This window comes from Ischnura elegans, chromosome 2, assembly GCF_921293095.1.
Source record: "Ischnura elegans chromosome 2, ioIscEleg1.1, whole genome shotgun sequence".
Classification (NCBI taxonomy): Eukaryota; Metazoa; Arthropoda; class Insecta; order Odonata; family Coenagrionidae; genus Ischnura; species Ischnura elegans.
Window position 1 is genome coordinate 141,763,179 of NC_060247.1, and position 20,450 is coordinate 141,783,628.

Here is a 20,450-nt window from a genome sequence, read left to right on the forward strand (position 1 = left end):
TGTCAATTTAGATAAGCTAGACAGGAAAAATGTAGTGACTGTTATATATTAGTGAAGGTTTCACGTCGATCGTATCGTATTCATCACCCCTTTCCTACCATCCAGCACTGTGATTGGGTGCATTTCAGAGCTATTACAGCAGCTGTGGAATCCCCCCATCAATGCCACCACTATGTAATGGCTCAGTGTGACAGCGTTAGTCATTTCTTAGGGCAGTCTTTTCTGCTGATTCTTGCATTTCCATTTCACTACCATGAGAGGTTAAATTTCTTATTTTCCCATTAAGAGGCCATACACAATTCGTTCGTATAGGAAATTTTTATGTTCCCATAGGAAACTTCTATGTTCCTTTGGGAAATTTTGAAATTTTCTATAGGAAAATCAAATTTTCCTATAAGAACAAAACTTTCATATAGGAATCATGTTCCTATAGGAAAATTTGAATTTCCTATAAAAATTTCAAAATTTCCTATATGAACATAGAAGTTTCCTATGGGATATAAAAATTTCCTATACGAACGAGTTTCCCATTGTCAAATTACTATAGGAAAACAAAATCCCTAAAAGAAAAAAAAATAGAGATTTTCAAAAGGAATAGTATTGGGTAAATGTGTATGATCAGTTTAAATAAAAGTGAAAACTGTCTTAAGTACTTTGCGAGTGAGTAGTTGATTATTTTTTAATTACGATAAAAGTGAAGGTAGCTCAAGATATCTTTAGCACCACCCCCCCTCTTGAGTTTGCTCTGTATTTGTCACTGGGTTGGTTGATACAACAATGGGGTCACACCATAGCCATCTTCAGTTGAGGAGACAGGCGAGGGTGGGCATGGAGGGGCCACCATAAGGAATTCTCCAAAGTGAGCAAATTTATGGCTTTTTTTTTAACGTTTTCACGTCGTTTCTTTGGCAACAAATGGAACAATTGCTGCTGTACCATTACTTTGAATTGTTTTCTCTCTTTTTCTTAAGTCTTCATAATATTTCAAATTTTGGTTAAGTAATCAGGGAATCCAGAGATGACCAGACACTTTGCCACTAGTCAAGGTAGTAAAAGTATGCAATGACATTATGCAAGAATTAAAATGCTGGTTAGTAGGTAGTCCCTGTTTTGAAAAATATTAATAGTGATTTCATCATGTACTGTCGCAAAATTGAAAGTAATCATAAGTGTAATCCTACTGACTACTTTTTCAAAGAGAAATATGTAATTATGATTCATTAAAAGCTTGATATAGTGTAATTGTAAATTAATCCAATTACATTTTTTCAATACTTTTTCCATAAGAGTAAATCACATAGGGGCAGAGAGTTGCCAAGAAGTGGTGAACCATTGAGCATGAGTTTGCGACCTCATCAACTCATCTGAGAAGGGATGGAGGCCCTTGATTTTTCAATAGTTCAAAAGTAGGGTGAAAAAAAATCTATGAATGGAAAAATAGCGTTCTCTTTAAGTTTCACTATCTATCATAATAAAAATAATATTAAATTGGTTAACCAACCCATTGTGCTAAAGAGTAATTTTTAACAGGTATCTAATAGTGTGTCTCATTTTGTCCCTTTGTTCTTGAAGTGGATTTTGTGATATACCGCACAAGAGTTGTTCACCAATATTAATAATACAGATAAATATGAGTTATTTTCCAAATTGGTTAATATTTACTGTCAGAATTTTTTCCTATTCAATAAAATTTTGAGAAAAAAACTGCAAATATATGCAATTTTTTTTTCTTGCCTTACAATTTTAAGGGTAACAGGATGCTTAATTTTTGAGTTTTTCTGAATATTGGCAGTACAACAACAGTATTCCAGTTACATGCTGATTTTCCATCTATCAGAGACTCAACGTGCACTTTCCAGTGGCATAACCAGGGGGAGCTGCTTTGGGGGGTGGGTTGGCGGGGGAGGAGGGGGCAACGACAAATTTTTGAAAAATGACATGCCTGGAAATGCATTTTACATCATTGGCACTAAACATTTAGTCGCTAATTCCCTCATCAGCCCTTCAATATCAGTGCAGACAATCATATCATTTTCATCATCTGTTGAAAAAAATTGAGTGATGGCTGACTGTCTGCCTCTGTAATAAGAAACATTCACACTATCGGCCAAAAGATTCCACTGCTGCAAGTGCGAGCCAAGAAGTTGTGGTTTACACTTTGGTGAGTCTAAATCTTGCATTAGATCACTTAGGACCTCTTGTGTTATGGGATGAGGTGCCCTTTTAGACTATTCTGGGGTTCTTCCACATCAGGGCTGTAATCTACATCTCGGCGGCTAGGACCTGCTTCCACTTCCGGTGTAGTTTCGTTCACTAAGACATCAGAATCATCGAAGGTGCTAGAAGCTTCATCTTTAGGGATGGGAATAGCATCACTATGCTTCACCGGGCGAATTGCTGATGGTAAATTTGGATAAAAAAATAAATTGAGGATTATATTTTTTAAACGCATAGTATCAGTTTGGCAAAAATAGCTATCCGTTTAACGGCAAGTGGGTTCAACTAAACCATTGGCACTCCGAAATATACGGAACGATTTCCCCAGTTTAGCCGTTCACAAATCTTCTATGACAACCACTGCAACAAAATTATAGCAGCCCACGATTTGTCTTGGTCACCAATTTTACACCAGAGATAAAGTTCATAAGATTTCCGCACAATTGCAGTCATAGCTTTCCCTTGGTCTTTAAACACTAAATATCCAGAGGTTTTGGAGAATGAATTGGGATGATTTTTGCAAGATCACGGAATGATCGCGAGAAAACACTTCATCGCTCACAAACTAACACGATAAATCGAACTTAAGCCAGAAAAATAAAGAAATAACTTGGAAGATTATAAACCGACACGCAGGAAAGAGAGTGACGTACTGAATAGACCTATAGTTTATTTCATAGATGAACATCCGCAAGTGCGACTGCCAAGACACATGAAGATACCTTTAAAAGTGTCCAAGTGTGTCAAAACATATGGTTAGTAACTTTTACAGTGCATTTCCTAATTTTTCCCAATGTATTTACAATGTATTTCCCAACGTTTTCCAATGTATTTCATGGAAAGGACTCACCCTGATAAAAATAAACTCCTCAGTCCCCCAGGGGGACTGGGGAGTGTCCCAAACCAGGGGAAGTGGGGGGGGGGGGGTCCAAAACCAGGTGAGGAAAGTTTTGAAAAACAGGATGGTAAGTATTGGGTTTCAACTTATTCAAACACTTTCCATAATCGAAAAAACTTCAATAGTCAAAGAAATATTTTTTAAATTCATTATTTTTCAATATTTTGATTTCTTTTATGAAAGAAAATGATTGTGTTTTTATATTTCGGGGGGGCGGAGGGTCCGAACCCCCCGCACCCCACCCCTGACTACGCCACTGAATATGTATATTATTGTTTTCCTCAAGGAAATTTTAAAGATTAGTTGTGTAGCCCGTCTATCTTTTCTTTCAAAGACTGCTTATGTTCTTGTACAGACCTCAATACTCTTTAGCAGGTGAAAGTAGCTGAGGAGACACTTTCAGGATATGTTTTCCTCAGTTATAAATGCTATGTCCCTAGGAAGGGTAGACGAAGGATTTTTCTACCCTTCCTTTACCCTTAATGGTTGGTAGAGGAAGGGTAGATGGATGGTAAGGGAAGGAGTTCCAAGGGAGGGCACACGAAGGATTTTTCTACCCTTCCCTTACCCTAAACGGTGGGTAATAGAAGGGTTGACGAATGGCAAGGGAAGGAGTTCCAAGTAAGGGTACACGAAGGATTTTTCTACCCTTCCCTTACCCTTAACGGTGGGTAGAGGAAGGGTACACGGATGGTAAGGGAAGGAGTTCCAAGTAAGGGTACACAAAGGATTTTTCTCTCCTTCCCTTACCCTTAATGGTGGGTAGGGCGTGGGTTGTGCAAGGGTAACTACCCACCATGAAGCCTACTACCCCTCCTTTACCCACCATGGTGGAGTTTACTTTTATCAGGGCAGCTCTTACTTTAAAAGTAAGGAGGACAACGAAGTCAAATCATGACCCCCCCAAACGCTGTTACTATAACATTTTGACAATTATGATTTGTGTCCAGATTTTTTTTGGCAGCTCTTTATACCACCTCCTATACCCACTCGTATACCCCCCTTACCCTCTTAAATTTTATGCTATATTACTTAATCCTTTGCAAAATGGGGAGGGATTGAACGTGGTTTAATCACTTTAAAAAATTTCCATTAGCTACCATATCATATGCAATAAAAAACGAGGAAAAATGGTTATTTCAATGATTTTTCAATTTTTTTTTCAATTTTCACCACCTAAATCTTTTCTACCCCAGTCAAGTTGTAGTGGCGTCTTGCCCATAAGGACTCTCGGACGCCGCTCCTCCAAAAGATTTGAGTAAGGAAAAAAATAAACATCCGTTAATTTATAATTATACATCTAATTAATCGAAGTTTTTTTTCAATCGCATGCATCGAGAGTGTACGAAAAACACGAAACAAAATAGCGCGAAAAGTTCGTATTTGTAGCCGTGGGGCGCTGGCCAGAACGTCCCAATCCATCCCAATGCAGTTATATGGAGAGTGGTAGTGGTGAGGGCTGCTGGTGCTATGACGCGTCTAAGGCTGTGCCTTATGGGAGTCTTGGGACGCCGTCCGGACATGCGCAGATCGACGAGTGTGTTGGCATCGCTGCGCCGGCCGGAGCGGCGGGCGTATAATCTGGCGCCTGTTTGGTGTTGCCATAGAATAGGGACCTACGGAATCAGAATAGTCACTGTTCTGGGTGTAGTCATACGATTTTCATTTTAAATTACTGGTTGGTATTGCTAAAGAAAATAATTCATCCCATTATGCTTGCGTTTTCGGGTGTTCGAATCCCGGAACACATAAAATCCAACCAGTTAAAGGCCGTATTGAAGCAGGAAAACTATTCTCGAGTATTTGCCACAGTTCTGTAATGGTTACAAATTTCAACAACCTTTGGGAAACTAATATTATAATATTTAGGGCTTGACAATGTAGTCCTAACATCCCCATGATAAGAAATGCGGTACCTATTCTTCGCATAAATTTATCAAAAGACCTGCATTATTGGAAAAAATCGGGTAACATTCCCACTGATATATAATTTCCTTTCCCAGTACTTTTAGGACTTCCTTTACCAGTTCTGTTATGGTTACGAATTAGTCCTAACTTCCCGATGATTAGAAATGCGGTACCTATTCTTCAGATAAATTTATCAAAAGACCTGCAGTATTGGAAAAAATCAGGTAACATTCCCACTGATTTATAATTTAGGAACTAGGTGCGTACGTGATAGGGTGAAGGATTGAACATGATTTACCCCGTAGAACGTGACTTTAAATAGAGGCATTCAATGAATGTCAAGATGCGCCGCGTGCAATACACCTTTTGTGTACAGGTTCATCATTTTCCTAGCCGTCCTTGTCGTATTACGTAGTTCATGTTCACCTAATTCCTCAGCGGCAGAGCGGTAGCTGTCTGACGGAAAATGTCCACTTGGGTCTGATTTAAGTGGCTTCGAAGAGTTTATATGAGTGCGGAGATCCTAACGACTCCCATCTGTGGCTTAGAGTCGTCTTCTTTTACGATCTAGCATTTATTTTCTATTTTATCATGGCAATGATTTCGAAGACACGGTTATTCCAAGTGCGACCCGTTGGCGTTTCGTGTGTTTACCACATATGAATCTTAGACTCAAGGAGATGGTCCGTGACGTCTTTTGTTTGCTTGAATGCCTTTGCTGACCTTAAATTCGTCCTTCGGCTGAATCAGCATTAGTGGACCACGACTTCTATTTCCCTTATGTCGTCCTAATAGTAACGGCAAGACTCTCGGACTCTGTATTTTTCGTTGGCCTATTTTGTGTCGCCCCTTGTTTATTAAGTAAACCCAATCATAAGAGTCCTTTTCTTTTTTAAAGGATACAAGCATTAGTACTTCCTCACTGAGGGAAAAAGTAGGTTCTATTCTGAGGTGAACTTGAAACCATAGCTAAACAATTTAAACTATGCAAAGTGGAACTGAAACAAGAACTTCTAGTTATATACAGCAGAAGAAATTTTTCAAAGGCAACCGGTTCATTGCGGCTTCTTAATTTTATTTATGACAACAACCTAAAAGTTCTCCCAGAATGAGTTAAACTACTCCAGATCATCGGCACCATACAAATGACAACAGCAGAAAGTGAAAGATGTTTTTAAACATTGAAACGATTAAAGACATTTACTAGAAGCACGATAAAAGAATATAGACTTAGTGCCCTTGCCATGTGTTCAATCGAAAAAAATTGTTGCCGGACGCTGATTTCAACGAACGTGTAATTAATCACTTTGCTGGACAAAGGGAAAGAATGATGGACTTCTGCTACAAGCGATATAACTAAAGACAGGTAAGAAAGTAGAGTATTTCATATTTTGTTAAAAATGTGTGAGAAATGTTTAATTATTGATTTGAAATCATACTGTATTCAAGAAAAACGAAAACACAGCAATCGAAGGTTACATCTGCAAATAACAAAGCGCGCGCATTGTAGAAGTGTTTCTTGCCTAGTGGAGGTCATTGACACTCCCCTCCCTCCTCAGGTGTTACAAGTGTCATTGCTACCTAAATCATTGCAAATATTGTATAGATTTGACAAATAACGCATTATGATTGCAAAAACGAAAAAGAAGTCTATTGCGGTCATATCCGCGCGAAAAATGATGTAGGCGCTAAAACGTAAAGTTACGTATTTTCGTTTTTATTGGTAAAATATCGCAAAAAATATATTTTTATTCTTCAAGATCATTGATCAGTACAATCGAGAGTCCGGACTAAGCTGATCCGTATGACCGAGAGTCTACTACATTAAGAATTTATTAATCAAGCTTTATTAGGAAAACTAGGTATTGTTGTTGAAAAAACGGAACATATGGTATCACAAAATTTAATTCCTATATTGCCTTAAAAAACTCACTAAATTACACAAAATATTACAAATGTATGACCCCTCGGTGGAGTGCGCCCCCCCAGCATTTGACTCACGAGCCGCCACTGTACGAATATCTTATATATCACGTCCTTCTTAATCTTTTCCACGTCCTCTATTCGTGGTCTTCCTTTTCCATTCCTGCCACCCAGTTGTACCTCGACTCCATCAGGCATTGATGTCTCATAACAGTGGCGTAACTATGGGGGGAGAGAGGGGGATTGAGGGGATAGATCCTCCTCCAAAGCCTCAGAGAAATATAAAAAATATTTAAAACTCATGGACATCCAATTACTCTCGTCGGGATTGAATGACGAAGGATTAATAAAGGCAAAAGACAGACGAAAATATATTTTATTTGAGAAATTAATTCACATGGATTGATTTCAATTGTATTTGGGTTGAACAATTGTCGTGTTCCACCGCTTCTTCAGCGCATTCCATGCCGAGCCCAGGAGGCCGCGCTTTCGGCTCGTTATCCTGTTTAATGTGGGGATTCCCCTTCCGGTCCCCTTCGGTTCCGGTCAGGCCTATACCACGCACCCCCGAGGTCAGAGTAGGGCCGTGACCCTCCTCTGGCCCCGTTCATTCTCACTCACTCCACAGCTTGGTTACTGAGGTACTCATGGCCTCTTTTAATACTAGTATTAAAGAAGGTCATGCAGGAACCACTCGTGGAAGATGTCATCCATCGAGAAGTCACCTCCAGCCATCAGGCTGCGCTCGAAAGACCCATGGCCCCTCTCAACCAGCGGCTGAAAGTGGTGATAGGACCCCGAGCCCTCACCGCGGCCATCGTGGGGGACAGGTAGAAGCTCCTCCTCTCCTTCGTCTTCTATGTCCCCCAGGTAGCCTTCCTCCGAGATTTCGCTGGACGCATCCAGCGAAATCTCGGAGGGATCATCTCCCTCCACAACTCCCTCCATCACTGCTTCAGCCAGGACCGTCACCTCCTCCTCTTGGCGTCCGCAGCAGCAAAGAACGCAGCCCATTATATCTCTTAGCTATGGCTTAAAGACAGCAAGTCCACAACTAAGCAGCTATACAGGCCAAATGAGGAACCCGAGAAGTGGTCTCCATGGAACTCCCATTGTTGCTCAGCGCCAGAGCCTTGAACATCTCATCCATGGTAACGAATGAAGGGTACTTGAAATCAATTGTTGACTCCTACGTGATTGAGATTTTAGGGTAATCATAAGATTAATAAAGTTTAAAAGAGACATGGTATAAAACAACAATTAATCCTTTGAATCAAAAATTATTTCGATTTCAAATTGAAATCCCTCGTTTTTATCGATTTTTAAAATTTATTCTCATGTGAGAAATCAGAAGCTGGTTAAGTTTAACTTTGAATAAAGTTATATAAATTATTATTGCTAGCGGAGGAAATTAACCATAAAAAGTGGTTTGATTACTCACATATTATATATTTAAATATAGCGAGGCGGAAATTGCCATTACCTCGCAAAACAAAAAGTTGTAATACCTACTACGAGATTGAAGTGCAGTAGTCCATACGTCTTTTCCCAACCTGATTATTTCACATTGGAACAAGTAGAGCTCCTTCCGCATAGATATTAAACTTCCCCCAGTGACGCACCGACATCATTGTAGGCTTGGGACACTGCTCAATATAGGCCCTATACCCACTATCCTAAATTTATCCCATTCACTTTTTGATTACAGAGAAAATTGGAAAACAAAATTTGGAATCATTTGGAACTGGAGGTGCGACCTGGGGAAGTTCCGCCTTGCTATAAGATCTATTATCATTATATTTGAATGAAGAGCATTAATTAGGTAATTAAAGACAGTTCAAGGACCGGATAATAATTAAAGGTGAATTTTTGGAGAAAAATAGAAAATAATAATGGTCACTCGGAGGGCAGAATCGGTAGAAGGTAGGTTTCGACAATTTCTGCTGAACTTATTTGGAGTTTTCATATATTTTATTTTTCATTTTCGCAAAAATTGGTCATTGTCTGGTTCTTGCAATCAGGTTTTCAGATCATGGTCAAGTCCTATTCAGTCATTTCATGCATTTAATTTAGTTTTAAGGTGTTAACCCGCGGTAGCACGCGCTTTTTACGCAACACGATAGCTCGAGGGGCGGGAGAAAACGGTCGGGTGTTAGGAAGTTAAACAATTATTAATAAATAACGCAACGGTCATATATTTGATACTTTTGTAATGCTAAATATTTTATAAACATAAAAACTTATTTTCGATGTAAGAAGGAACAATCAGTGTCCGAGGCAATGAGAATTTGACAATTTTCAGCTTTGAAGGTAAGTTTGCACCGCCGGAGAGAAGAAATAAATGGAAGATTAAATAAAACAGGTGAAGAAGAAATAGTAAAATTACTGAGTATGCAAGACCACACAGATTAAAGGATAAAAAATGCTAGATCCTGTGATAGCGTCTTCCCGGAATTGTATTAGATTTTGACATTTGAAGTGCTTTATTAGAAAAGTCACGCTCGAGCATCACAAATACTGCATTGACAAACTACCGAATATTTGGTAGACAGCTGGCTCTACCGTTTTTTTAGTCCAAACTTTAGAAGCATCTGCTCTAATAGACTGGCGTCTCTCGTCGTCGCTTCTGGAATGTGGTACAAACACAATTTCTGGAATTTTTCGGTGACTGTAAGATTTACGACCGCTACTGGTCCGTCAGAGGAAGTACAGGGAACAGAATTGAAAGATTTTGTGAGATAAAGACCATTCTTTTATTGATCCCCAACTTGATGTTGCTCTCTCTACATCTCGCGCTTGACTCCCTGCTGCCAAGCTGCTTAGACTCCCAAGTCCACCTTAGGCGTCCCCACGTGATCGGTATTCACCTCTCCGATTCGTTGCCATCGCCGTGGCATGTGAGGCTCGTAGGTCGCTGATGTTGCAGTACCTATTGGTGGGAAAGGAGCGACCGGAAACCAGAGGGATGTGCAGGTAAGGTGCAAGCAGAGGAAAAGAACGGAGAGAGCGTGGGATGCTTAGGTAGGTTCCTTCAATATGAAGAGCCAGCATCCGGTCTCCTACATCGCCTTCCCGCAAAACAAAATTGGACACACAGTGGACAATTTTTTTTTAAGAAGACATTCAAGATGAAATACCACAATAAACCCAACACTCAATAAAACGTCTGTAAAAATCATACCATCCCGTAATACATAATCATTCCGACCCTTGATCAACAATACAAAGATTAAATACTAATAAACCCAGCATCAACAAAATTTCATTAAACAATGTTCAATCTCACAAGACACAATTTATTTCTTATTATTACGTGGTCGTAGGTTATATGCACCTTCGGCTCTCTCCTCGTTCACCACACTTTCTGCTGGCACATTTACACTAACGTCCTCGTTCTCTGAGCGTGGTCCGGCTTGGCCAGCCGCTCGCGACCTCAAAGGGTAGGGAGAGCGCGCGGGGAGGGTTGGTGAGATAAGGGAATTTTCGTCTGCGTCGGTGCTCCCGCAGTCTCCGCGGCCTTCCGCGGAATGTGCTTGCGCACGGAATGGGGAAGCAAGGACGTTGGTATCCTCTTCGCGGTCTTCTCTGGGATGTGCGTACTCTTCCAGATTATCACTCTCGCTGGTCAGGGGACTCGCTGGGGGCACTGATGAGGTGGGGGGATAAACAACACTGGGAAGGGGAAAACAGGGGGGGTCTTCCACACTTGGACAGGGCGCACAGCTGGCTCCTTCGTCCTCCGTCGTCTGGGTTTTCCGTGGGCGCCCTCGACGTCGCTCCTGGAATCTGCTAGTTGAAGTGGGAGGGGAAGTACCATGATATGGTTTAAGCCTATTTTTGTGTACAACAACATTTCGAAAGGGAAGCTTCAGCCGCACATTTGTGTCCGAGAGAACTTCAATCAATTCGTATGGCCCCCTCCATGGGCAATGAAACTTCTTAACTCGGCCTGACTTAATTTGGGCATCACTCAAATACACATACTGCCCACACATGTACTTCACATCCCTGCATTTTTTATTGTACTGAATCTCTCGTGTTCTCTGCGCACTCCTACAACTATTGCGGCACTTCGACCTCAGATCCATCAGGATTTTCCGAAGACCCGTAACATAATCGCCGACAATCTTTTTACTCTCTCTGTCCAAACACTCGAAAGGGGTTTTCATTGGAAACCCGAATACAACTTCATGTGGCGAACATGTTGTACTACTATGCGTGCTACTATTATATGCTGTAGTTGCATATTGGAGTAATACATCCCAGCTATTGTTTTTAGAGTTTACGTAATGGCTAATCATAACCGCAATTGTTCGATGAACCCTCTCAATTCTCCCATTGCATTCCGGATGGAAGGGTGTTGTGCGTAACTTCGTAATCTTCAGTAATTTACACATATTTGTAAACAGTTCAGACATAAAATTAGATCCCTGATCGCTCAAAAGCTTACTTGGCACACCAAATTTCAAAACCCACCTATTCACGAAAGCCTCAGCTACAGTCACTGCCGACTGATCCGCCAAGGGGACCATGACCAAATACCGCGAAAAATGATCTAATATGGAGAGAATGTATCTGTTTCCACTCTCCGTCACGGGTAGGGGTCCTACCACATCGACCGCTACGAAATCAAAAGGGGCTTCGGCTTCAGGTAGCTTCTGCAAAGGCGCTCTCGTTCTACCATACGGGCTACGGCGATTGCATGACACACACTCTTTCACCAACCTTTCAACATGCGCTCGCATTTTAGGCCACCAATAGAGAGATTCTATTCTATTGAATGTTGACTGCGCACCTGCGTGGCCAAACAAAGGGTGCTCATGATACTGTCTGAAAACATCTAATCTCATTATCTCCGGAACCACTAGTTTCAATCCATTACGCGTATCTTTGTATAAAAACCCTCCCTTTTCTTCGAAACCTTGTGATGAACGCCACTGTTTACACTGCATATCCCTTACTTGCATTTTTGCTACGTCATCATCAAATATGGTGTCGACGAGCCTCACTTTACGACTCAAACAATCCGCGTTCAAATGTTTCTTCCCCGGTTTGTGAACAACGGAATAGTTATATTCGCCGAGCTTTAACGTCCATCGCATCAACCTACTAGAGGGGTCCTTCATACTGAAAAGCCATTTCAATGCTGCGTGATCTGTCACAATTTTAAAATTTTTCCCAAATAAATAAGGCCTCCAATGCTGAACACTCCAAATGATCGCCAGCAATTCTTTTTCAGTCGTGGAATAATTGATTTCCGCGGTATTTAGTTGCCGAGATGCATAGGCTATTGGATGCTCCTCTCCCGCGACCTCTTGTGATAAGACGGCCCCAAGCGCAAAATTACTTGCATCCGTGGAGAGAATAAAGGGTTTGTTAAAATCAGGGTATACAAGCACAGGGCTACAAGTCAGTGCATCCTTCAAAACACCCATTGCGTGTTGACAATCCGGTCCCCAGATAAACGCTGTCCCCTTCTTCAAAAGCCTTGTAAGGGGCCTGGCCAGCTCGGCGTATCGATCGACAAAGCGTCGGTAATAGTTGGCTAGACCGAGAAAAGATTGCAACTCTTTCACATTCGTTGGGGTTGGGAAGTTTTTCACCGCATCAATCTTTCCCGGGTCGGGCCGCACACCCTTTTTCGAAATAATATGGCCGAGATAATTTACCTGTTCTAAGGCAAAGTGGCATTTTTCAAATTTTAATGAAAGTTTTGATTCCCTCAATTTTTCGAAAACTCGTCTCAATCTCTCGGAGTGTTCTTTAATTCCGCTACTGAATACAATAACATCATCTAAATATACTAAACACTGTAAGGGTTTTAATCCGCGGAGCACTCCGTCCATCATTCGCTGAAAGGTAGCAGGGGCATTTCGCAAACCAAATGGCATTCTAGTGTATTCGTAGTGCCCACTCTCGACAACGAAACCGGTTTTAGGCTGCGATTCAGGGTGCATGGGTATTTGATGATACCCGCTGGTCATGTCTAAGGTCGTGAAATATTTACACCCCCCCAAATAATCAAGAGTATCGACGATATTTGGAATCGGATAGACATCGGGTGTTGTGATGGAGTTCAATTGCCGAAAATCTACACAAAATCTAAAATTTGGCTTCCCATCTGTGGATTTCTTGGGCACGATAACGACTGGTGATGCCCATGGGCTCTCACTAGGTGTAATTATCCCAGCCTCAAGTTGCTCTTGCACAAATTTCTCTACCAATGGCTTCTGATGGTACGGAGTGCGGTATGGGCGACGATATATGGGCTTTACCTCATTAGTAGGTATGTGGTGGTACGCGATATCTGTCGCAGGTAGATTTTCCTTATGACTAAAAAGGTCACAATATTCCTCCAGAACAGGCCTCAACACATTCACCTCATCAGGCGATAGGTGACTTAGCTTGTCAGCAAAATTTAATTTATCGGTGACATTTTCTATCGTCCCTAATTGGCCAACTCTTACCACATCACTTTCGCCCGCCAACCCTGTAACTAGCTCGTCCACCGTAGCCAATAACGTCCCCTTTGGGAAATTTAATTCCTCTGTCCCAAAATTCGCCACTTGAAAGATAACAGAGTTATCTTCGCCTATGCCGCTCAAACTACGAGCCACGGCACACCCCTCAACATCCGGAATTATGGGTTCCACAATAACTTCGCGACCCTGAAAGGAGGTTTCACTTACAATTGTTGTTCTAATTATTTTTTCGCTACGCGGCGGCACAGATATAGGATTTGCTAACCTCAACTCTACATTTTTAATAGTTTTTTCGTGTCTTTTAGAACTACTGTCCTTCTTATTAGGGCTAATCTCGTCCTTCAGGTCCTGTTTCTTCTCTACTAGTTCCCCTGTTAATGGCCAACTATTTTTGCCAACAAAAAGTTTACTCCCACTCACATCAATTGATGCCCCATATTTCTTAAGAAAATCCAAGCCTAAAATCCCGTCAAATTCTGCAACTCGCTCAACCACTTGCATATTTACATCATACTTCACTGCCCCCACAAAAAAGGTCACTTCTTTCTCCCCGTAATTCCACATTTTTCCCCCAGCAATACCCAAAATTCTGACCGCAGGTGCTCTGATTTTGTCTGTTCCACATACAGCGCGCCTGATTAGGGAAATCTGAGCCCCCGTGTCTATCAGCATTTTACATTTTCTTCCTAAAATATTAACTACTGCCACCAAATCGCATGAATCCCCCCTACTGCCCACACGAGGTAGGATTACACTTACCAGGGGCCGGATTCGGCGGCTCTTCCGGCCCCAGCGCCGTTTAAATCTCCCGCCTGTTGGACCCCGCTGCGGCTCCTACAATCACGGGCCAGATGATCTCCCCCTCCGCAGATAAAACAGCGCCTTCCTCGGCTGCACTGCTTGGAAAGGTGACCGGGCTGCCCGCAGTTGAAACAGACGCGCTGGCTAGGGGCATGGAATACTCGGCGGGCGGGTGGTCCATCCCTTGGTCCCTCCGCCGGCCTCCTCTCAGTCTCCTGGATCCGGATGGCGTTAGCGATGGCAGCATCGAAGGTCTCAGGGGCAGTCAGTCGACACTGATGGCCAACCTCCCCAGTTAGCCCACGTAGGAACGTGTCGAGCGCCCGCTGATCCGCCTCGACACGTCGCTCCGCCACTCGTTCTGCTGGGCCCTCAGTGGAGTAGGTTCGCGCATTTATCGCCCGCACTCGGTCAGCGAATGCCTCAATGCCTTCGCCCGGTGACATGCGGAGGTTCGACAACACCTCCCGGAAAAACCGCGCGCTCTTTTTGGAGCGGTACCGCGCCGTAACGAGAGCCTTAAAAACTTCGTACGAGTCTGCCTCGCGGCATTCGTCTTTACTACGAATGAAAATATTAGCGTCTCCGAGCATACGCAGCTTAGCGACTCGCAATCTATCGGCATCGGACCATCCACCGAGATCTGCGATTCCCTCCAACTTTGAAAAGAAGGCGTCGACATCCTCCTCGACTTTTCCCGAAAACTCGCCAACCGCCGTGAAATATGCGAGCTGTGGTCGAGTTTCTGTCGCGGTTGCCGCGCTGTTATTCTTCAGCCTCTTATTTTCCGTTTCGACCACGCGGAGTCGTTCGCACAGTTCGTTCATGGCCTGCTGGAGCTCCACCTCTCGTCCACCTAAACTGATTCGAGAAGACATGGTCTTATCTTCTGATATGTATCCTCCTCTGACTAAAATCCCACTTCTGACACCAATGTAAGATTTACGACCGCTACTGGTCCGTCAGAGGAAGTACAGGGAACAGAATTGAAAGATTTTGTGAGATAAAGACCATTCTTTTATTGATCCCCAACTTGATGTTGCTCTCTCTACATCTCGCGCTTGACTCCCTGCTGCCAAGCTGCTTAGACTCCCAAGTCCACCTTAGGCGTCCCCACGTGATCGGTATTCACCTCTCCGATTCGTTGCCATCGCCGTGGCATGTGAGGCTCGTAGGTCGCTGATGTTGCAGTACCTATTGGTGGGAAAGGAGCGACCGGAAACCAGAGGGATGTGCAGGTAAGGTGCAAGCAGAGGAAAAGAACGGAGAGAGCGTGGGATGCTTAGGTAGGTTCCTTCAATATGAAGAGCCAGCATCCGGTCTCCTACATGACATTGTTAAAAAAGCGACGATTGTTCAGCTCGATGGCTACGAGACATCGTGTGGTGTGCGCAGTGAATTATCGTCGACGTAACGTCACTGAAAAGGATCCTCCTCGATTTCCCCGTTCAGCTGAGACCTCGTACTATACTTATACTCTCAGCCCCTGATTTTGGGTGGTTTTGTGGGCCTGGGAGATATATATCGATAAGTATACATATCACGATCTTTAAATTTATCGGGAATTCGATTTTAAGTTTCTTAAGATTTTAAGCATTGTTTGAAAATATTAAACCCAAATACGGACAGTAAAACCAGAAAAATTAAATTTTATACAACCAGTATGTTTATGCATGTCATACCAATAAACAAAATGGAGATTAATTAAAAAAAGACATCAGAGAATGTAGAATGCGTGTAATATGAACATTTATGAAAGATTTGCTAGTGAAATGTTCTTTTGAAGCCCTTCACGCACTTATCCTTGCAACTTCAAAGAATAGCAGTAATTTACCACTATTCTCATGTTCTTTTTTTAGGCGATGGAAATTGAATGATGACTTCACCATAACCGATTTAAGTCGCAATGTAATCAGGTATCTCAATTTTATACCAAAGTGGACGTAAATATTTCTTTACTCCTATATTTGCTTACAATCGTAAAAACTGCCCGTTGCTTAGCGGAAAATGGCAAACCCATATCGTAATCATAGCGAGTACCCAATAACCTATGGTATTCTATAATATGTAGACATCAACGAGGCCACCTTAGCTTATAGGGCTGGGTAGGTGAAAACTTGAAAGGTTGGCACATGAAGCAACCTGCATCCTTCGCCTTCAGGGCACCAAAAGCCGACGAAGACGGACACGACAAGGCTACTGAAGCTGGAGTCAAACTTCAGAAGAAAAGGCCCTATTGGATTTATTATAATCGAATGGAATGCAGTGAGGGAACTCATTTCAACGCACACGTTGGGCCGTCGGAGTGTTCTTATATATCGATTTCCCCACTCCCTAACATAAATACTGAGAGAAGTTAACCTCGATACATACACGGCAACTCGTGCTAAGAATGACAACGTTAAATTCATCTAGCAATCGAATACAGCTAGTCTATGCTTACACCATATTGCAAGAGAGTTCGTGGACAACCTCATCACTAATAATAAAGAATTCCTTTAATTGCCTTGCCTTTAGAAACTGATTGTCATTCATTACACGGATTTATCGTTGGCTATAGTCGACCTCGTCACCGAACACATATTTTCGTTTAATTCATATCTAACTAAAAAGAAGGGGCACGCTTGAAGATATCCAATGAGGAGGAGAGGTGTTCAAATACCTAAGGTAAAAGTTCAAAGATTGATTGTTTTTTCGATAGGCTACAATTAACATTAATAGCGTGCGAATTCGGACACAACATATTGCTAAACCTAAACTTATTTTTCAAACGTCTTTAGACACAGTTAGGAAACGATTATATCGAAGACCAGCGAACTACGCTGTACATGCTGTATGGTGTTAAAGCGTAAGGGACACACAAAAATACGAGATTTAAAAATTATCATGTCCCTGTGAATATTTAGTATACACTGTTTTTTGTTATTTCCTTGGATAGCTATGGTTTTTACGAGACCACAATCGTTCCATTTCGACTGACGTTAGCGTATCTGCCTTTCTGACCTATCCCCTCTAACCCCCAACCTCTGAGTGCCTATTGGAGCACTCCCCCGCAGGAGAGTGCAGAACAACGACCCAATTCTGCCCCAGCGTGTGAGAACCGGGGACTCGGTCAGCCAGGCCACGCCATTGTCTGTGTGGGACGGTGTTCTGAAGTCGAAGCCCTGACCTGCCTTAAGAGTGCAAAAGGCGTGCAATGGTCAGGGGTGTGTGCTTTTTGGGGCCCTCAGCCAGGCCGAACCACTGGTCGGTGGCGACTGAGGGGGTCTTTGTGTACCAGCCGAAGGCTTCTCGACTTCCGATCTCCAGGGGGGTTACCATGTAAATTCGAGACCGTCTTCGGATTCGCCTTCGGCACGGAGTTCGACTTCGGGTCCGCTTCCGAAGGCTTGCTGAAGACGAAGCCGAAGGTGCTTCGGCGCGACCACGTAACGACCTTCGACTCGCCGGCTTCGAATTCGAAAAGCTTTTCGAATAGACGCAATAACTGACGGATGAAACAATGACGTTATCATTTGCAGCCAATGACGAACGTGCGCCGCATTGGGTGTGTCTGCTTCACAAATACACAGAATAAGAGGTAAGTATTTCCATTTGAGGTAAGTAACTCGGATAGTTGCTCGTATTGTAAATATCCTTCATTACTTTTAAGGCGGAACAGCGAGTCTTGATTCCCCGGGCGAGGAGACTCCTTCGGAAAGTGGGTGCGAATGATCGGCTACCGTGGGTTAGACCCAGTCGGCAGTGGCGCAGCGAAGGGGGTTTTGGGGGATAAAACCCCACCCAGAGGTAAGAGAAATTTTTAAGTTTAATCTATTTCCTTCTGTTTCCTTAAGTTTAATCTGCTATCCAAGCTTGGTGCGATGCTTGCCAGTTAGAATTAAATTTGGAAAAATGCGTCGTAATGAATTTCTGGAAGAAGAACAACTCCCTACAACGTAGCTATATAATTCGGGGTACCCAATTAGAGACTGTTGAATCCGTGAAATATCTAGGAGTTAGACTCAATAATGATCTATCGTGGAATAAACATATTCGAGAAATAACCGGTCAAGCTAATCGTAAAATGGGATTTGTTAAAAGAATATTAGGAAAGTGCGACGACAAAGTGAGAGAGATTAGCTACTTTTCCCTCGTTAGACCACATTTAGAATACGCTGCCAGTGTTTGGGACCCTTATGAAAAAGGCTTAATAACAGAGAACAAAGAAGAAGAGCTGCCAGGTATGTGAAAGGTCGTTACGATAGTCTTGTTAGTGTAACTGACCTCTTAGATAAACTCGGATTGGAATCTCTGTCGGACCGTAGATTGAAAAATAGACTATACCTTTTAGATAAATTCAAGAGCTGTGTCTTTTCTAAAGAAGTTAACCATATCTTACGAACCCCAACATACTACGGAAGATCAGATCCTATAAATAAAATAAGAGAGATAGATTGTAGAACAGACAGATTCCGAATGTCATTTTTTCCACGATCAATAAGAGATTATAACGGCAGCAATAGAACTCGTAAATAGATTGCATGACTTGTAGTGTAGCCTACTAACATATGTAAAAATTAATGCATGTTTCTTAATTCAATTATTATTTCTAACAGCATATAGTAGTATAGTTTGTTAGTATACGGGACGTTTTTTGGACGGTGTGGTGTGCATGTGGGAGTCCAAATGCTTGCTGCATGCTGGTGATTGATCACCCACTGCCAAACACCCTAGAGGTGGCTCGCAGGGTATTATGTAGATGTAGATGTATTTTAGTTTATTGCATTAATATTAATTGTATAATAGTGTAAGGATTAATAAAATATCCCTCAGGAGGCCGCAAAACTCACCATTTTGAACCATTTATCTTATTTTTTTTGGAGTAGGGCCCCTGCACCTCCCGCTTACCCTGGCGGGTATGCAATACCCGCAGGCCCCCCAGAATTAGTTTCGCCTGAAACCCCCCCTAGTTTTAATTCCTAGCTGCGCCCCTGCCAGTCGGACCTCTCAATCGCTCCAAATCCCTGTCCCTATCACGTCGTCACTATGATTATAGGATAAGGACCTTATTTTAGCAACTGCTAGATTAGGAAAGAAAAAATGTGATTTAAATGCACGTTTACAAATTTTCGCATGTCTCAAGTGATCTGAAGTGCCGCTCAAACTATCCATTTCTCTGCCTCGACCGTGGTTTTACTCCATCCGCCGAAGTTTAATTGGGCCATTCAATTTTACGTCTTCCCAAGTTGAGGGAATTACGAAGGAACCACGTAAGCAAAGACCAGCGAGTGGAGATCAGCAGTAGTGTGGAAATTCAACCAATTCACAGTAACATCGGATTTCTCGAGTGCATCTTGCATTTATCTTATCGTCTTGATTTCAAGCAATGGCAGATAAAATAACCGTCAATTTAGAAAATATGTTGCCATTAATATTTGAATAGAACACTAAAATTCAACGTCACCAATAGACGCGGGGAGATCTTAGATACGAACAGCGAGAGAGAAAAGCTAACCTGCAAAATTAAATTAGAGAAAACATGGGATTGATCTGTCTTTAAAGTCTTTGAGTATACTTCTTGCAGTGCTCAGCGAGTACATAATAAGTGTCCTTCATCGGAATTCTTATTAACTTTGATTTATGGTGACTATACGCTACCTCTATTATATCGATTATCAAGATAGATAAGTGAATTCGTCCACAATGCCTCCACACGCTTGCCACATGGCCGCACACTCCGCCCCCGCCAGCCAGAACAGGAGTCGAACGCACCCTCGAGAAAACGATGTAGAACTCGGGGTTGTAAGAATGAGCAGGATTTCACTTTAGAGACACAATGTAGAAGCTTCATAGAGAGGTGTGGTAATTCGGCGGAAGTTTATACTTTTTTCAAAGTTTTTTCTAAAAAAATTAGCTGAATAAAGGCTTCGCCATTTTTTATATCGATGATTAATAATGAAATAAAATCTTTGGAAACACCCAAATGGAAGAGAAAGAGGTGTTTATTAACAAATAATTACAGTATCGTCTATAAATAAATTCATGAAATCACTGAAAGGTCATAAATTTGGCAATTTTCAGTAAAAATCTAAGTTGGCCGTTATCAGCTAAATTTGCTCAACTTTGGCGGTATATTTAACTTACATTTGTATTTATTAACTTGAGAGCACAAGAAAGAATATATTGGGAAAGTTATGCAAAATTTATTTGAGAAAATTTGTGCCAACTTTCAACATCCT